The following is a 4,389-nucleotide window of genomic DNA, read 5'->3' on the forward strand; positions in this document are numbered from 1 at the left end:
CCTCCTCCTCCTCCTCCTCCCCCTCCTTCTCCATCTCCTTATCCTTATCCTTATCCTTATCCTTCTCTCTTCTTCTTTTTCTTCTTTTTCTTCTTCTTCTTCTTCTTCTTCTTCTTCTTCTTCTTCTTCTTCTTCTTCTTCTTCCTCCTCCTCCTCCTCCTCTCCCTCCTCCTCCTCCTCCTCCTCCTCCTTCTTCCTCTTCTTCTCCTTCTTCGGATATGCACCCATATGTTGTTTAATAAGTACTTATGGCAGTTCCATGGAAAGGCCTGGTAAGTCTTAACTGATTTGATCATTTGTAAAGAGTATTTATTTCATGACTGGCATTTGTATTCACCATGTTCTTCATGGCAGCTTCTTCCTGGGGGTCTGGAGAGACACCCATAGCATCTACCCAGGGTCAGGAAAAAGACCAGGGAGGAGCCAGCAGGGACCCTGAAGCCAAGAACACCTCAGGCTCCGCACACCCAGCTCTCTGACACCCTTTGACTGTGACTGACTCTGGCCTCTCTGTACTCACCCCAGACTAAGCCTCGTGTTCAGAAGAGAAGAAACAGACAGAGAAAACTGAAAAAAAAATAAAGCTTAGGCTTTGCAAGGAAGCCCAAGCTGCAGAATAGATGTAAATTTCAAAGAGAAATCAGGCTGAGCTTGAAAGAAAGCAGGCAACAGAAAGGAACCTCAAAGAGCTCTTGAGCTGCCTCTACCCACCCTGCATCCCAGCACCACTGCTCACCCCAGACTGTGCAGTTCTGTTTTGCACTCATCTTAGGGAGTGGAAGGCGGGGCTTGCAGTTGGGGAGCCTGAGGCTTGGCCCCTGCAGCAGCTCTCAAAGCAGCGACCTAGTTTTTGGCCTGGATATAAAAGCTGCTCTGTGCAGACCCAGCTGTGTGGCGCTCCCATTTTGAAGAATTCCTTCATTTGACTCTGAGGGAGAGCTTGGACCCAGGGTGCTGGCAGGGTACATGGTGATATGTAGGCTAAAGTGCTACAGGGACCAGCCTCCAGGAGGTGTACTCGGAGGCACCTTCCAGAGTGGGGCAGGGGTGTGGGGAGCAGCTACAGCCTGCCCAGTGATCCTCAACCTGGCTTGGCAAGATCATGGTCATCCCTTGAAGCCCATGTGAACTGGCTCTGGGGACACACACACACACACACTTAGGGCCAGGAGATGGTCAAGTGCCTTATACAGAATGGTGCAGTATTCACATATAGTCTATATCCATACTCTATCTCTTTAAAATCATCTTTGGCTACTTATAATTCAAAATACACTGCAAGTGACACACAAATGATTGTGCCTTATCATTAAAGGCTAATGGTGTTATTCTGTACACACTCAGTACAGACACACCGTAGCAGACCCTGTCTCCTCCACATGTACCCAAGGCTGGTTGACTCCCTGGATGTAGAGCCATCTCTTTCGCCAACACATGGTGAAGATTTGGCCACTTAAGGTCCCTGAGAGTCTTCGGCATGTCCCATATCTAACCATTCTGCTGGAGGAAGACACTGGGCTATAAGAACTCAGGCAGAGAACTGCCCTGTACTCCAGTGACCAGCCCTCATGGGGACTGAGTCTCATGGAAATGGAGCTATCAGACCCAAAGAAAGACCTCTTTCCATGAGAGGCTCAGTTCCTGGGTCTGTGTACAGCTGTACTCTGAGAGGCGTGCAATTCTAGATGCGCTATTGTCCCGGGTCCGTAGGACCTGTCCCAGGAAGGCAGGCTTCTGAGTCCTGCATCTCCTTCCCTCCTACCAAGGACTGCCTTGTAGGGCATCTCAGGGAACATGAGGCGGAGGAGGAGCCATCTGCTGGGGAGACCAGGGCTCCCTCTTGACAGCCTAAGAAGGAATACAGACACTGTCCCTTGAGGACCCAGCTTCTGACTCAGCCATCCATCTAGGGGGTGAGGTGTCCCCAGAAGCCTCGGGAAACAGCCTCTGCTGACTAGGCACAGCTTGCTGACGACACAGATGGCCACTGTTCGCTGAGCACCACCGCCGGCTGCTCCTCACACTCCACCAACCCTGCGAAGGCACTGCCATCTGCATGGCTCCCAGCACTGGTGCCTGCTCTCTCACTAGGGCTTCACCCGCCCCCAGAGCTGCTCGGGCTCCTGATGTGCACTTGACAGGAGCTGGGGAGCAGGTACAGGGGAAGCCACCTGCCAAGAGAGGGGTCACTGGGAGGAGCACCAAGGGAGCAGGCTCAGCCAAGCAGGTAGGAGGCAGAAAGCAATCGTGTTGTCAGGGAGGGGTAGGACACACAGAGAGGCCAGAGGTGCCTTTGAATGTTAGCAGGTCAAAGCCAAAGGATGTTGGGAAGGGAAAGTATGGTAGGACTGAGTCTTATCTGCCTGGTCCTCCTGTTACTACTAACTGGGATGCTCACAACCTGATTGTGGGGGTGTTGAGGCAGTGGAAAACTACAACATACACCTATAGGAAGGAGCAAATAAATGGTCCATCTCCTATGCTCTGACCTAGTATACCTCCTGTCCCCAGAGAGGCAAGAGTCCCTCTTTTTACAGCTGAGGCGCTAAGGCCCAAAGATGTGGAGTGACTGAACCCAGAATGCAGAAGTCCCCGCTACAGCCCACTTCCCTCGGAGGCGGGAGCTTCATGGTTCACCAGTCAGGTCTAGAATCTTCCCAGAAAGCTACATAGAAGAAATAAGGGTAGAGAGCATATCTCCAGATTTACTCTCAGATTAGAGATACGAGACGGGGCAGGCTGTTGGCCCATCTATGACTGCATGTGTGTGTGTGTGCACTTGCACAGGTGCTTGTGTGCATGTGCACACGTGCATTCTGAACCTCTTCAACACATTCTGGAACTCTCTCAGTGCTCCACCTGGGATGTGGGATGTAAGGGCCCCCTTCCAGGATAACCCACCCACACATTACAAAGTCACCTTTCCTAATTGCATGCTGTCACCCCAGCAGCCCTGACATGGGCCACGTGGCCAGTATTTCCACTTTGGAGTAAATCGGGGAACAAGCTACCAGAAGTCACCTGCATTCTTTTCATTTCATTTGGAAAGAGACCAGAGGTGCTAAGTCATGGAAAGGACATTAGCCCGTGCCTCGATAAGAGGATCATAAGTGTAGAAAACTGTCCGTCTGTGCAGGAGACAAGGCCCTGCCCCAGAGTTGGGAGTTCATCGGGCTTTGTGGGCCCAGGCAAATGTCTCTGGCTAAGAAAAACACAGCAAGTAATGTCCACGGGAAGGGGCTGGTAGGAAAGTGTGCTGAGTGTGAGAGGAGGAGGGCTCATGCCTGAGGGTCCCTGGCTTTTCCTCCATTGAAATCTGAGCTCATTTCAAGCGTAGGCTTTTCTCAGTAAGTCCAACAGAGCCAGCTGTGTGACTCTGAACCTCTGTGCTGGCACTGCAAAGTCTGCTCTTTAGGACACTGGTGCTGACCTGAGAGTGGAAAAAAAATTGCTCTCCTGTTCTATTGGGAGGGAGCTACAGGCTCCCAGAGCCTTGGCTGTAGGATCTGATTTCCTGGGTCACTGTTTCGAAGATTTAAGCACCACCAAATAGAGTAGCACAAAGGATCACTCTGGCCGAGCGGAGGGCAGAACAAGACAGATTAGCGAGTCATGGGAGGACACAGTCGGGCTGTAGGGGCTGGGCCCTGGTGCCCTCCTAACTTCTCACTGGAGCAGCTTCTATGGGGGATGCGTCCTCACCCAGGCTGTGGGCATGTTGGGAGCAGCGCCCTAAAAATAACTGCTAATTTAGGTCCCTTCTCAAAGGAGTTGTGCTATGATGTGTTGATTAGAACTGTGCTTTTATGATCTTTACATAACTCGGCTTCCCGGACCTTAGGATGCTTGCCCATTACCCCCACATCATATTGCCTGTAGCATCGGGATTACTACTGTGCCTAGAAGATGCTGGGCCATGCTCCCAGGTTGGAGGTTGCACAGCAAGCTGGGCAAGCTGTGAAACAAACAAACAAACAAACAAACAAAAACAAACCCAAACCTGCTTTTGAGCACCAGCCCAGATACATCTGCCGTGGATTCTAGACTTTGTCCTCCCAGCTAACAAAACTTCAGGAGACCAGATGGAAGCATTGTGATTCAGGGTCCCCTGGCTTTCAGAAACTGGGTTCTAGAACTTACTTTTTTTTTCATCCATCCCCTCCCTAAAAATAAAAAAAAAAATCTCCTGACAAAGACCCAGTTTAGTCTGAGACATCCATCACGATCTTCATTTTGGCTGAAGATATAAAAGTTTGCAGGGCCCACATTCCAGATTCTAAAAATAGGCTCCTCCTTTGATCTGGATGACATGAGCCCTGGTCACCAGCTTTTGGCTCAGATGGCCTGAATTCATTCTCTCTCTCTCTCTCTCTCTCTCTCTCTCTCTCT

At 50.7% G+C, this 4,389-nt stretch overlaps 1 protein-coding gene across 1 annotated transcript in view; it reads left to right on the plus strand.

Moving 5' to 3' along the window:
* The window catches only part of Tspan11 (tetraspanin 11), a 60,456-nt gene that overhangs the window by 32,168 nt on the left and 23,899 nt on the right, over positions 1-4,389 (plus strand). The window lies entirely within an intron of this gene.

The sequence above is a fragment of the Mus caroli genome, chromosome 6 (assembly GCF_900094665.2).
Source record: "Mus caroli chromosome 6, CAROLI_EIJ_v1.1, whole genome shotgun sequence".
Classification (NCBI taxonomy): domain Eukaryota; kingdom Metazoa; phylum Chordata; class Mammalia; order Rodentia; family Muridae; genus Mus; species Mus caroli.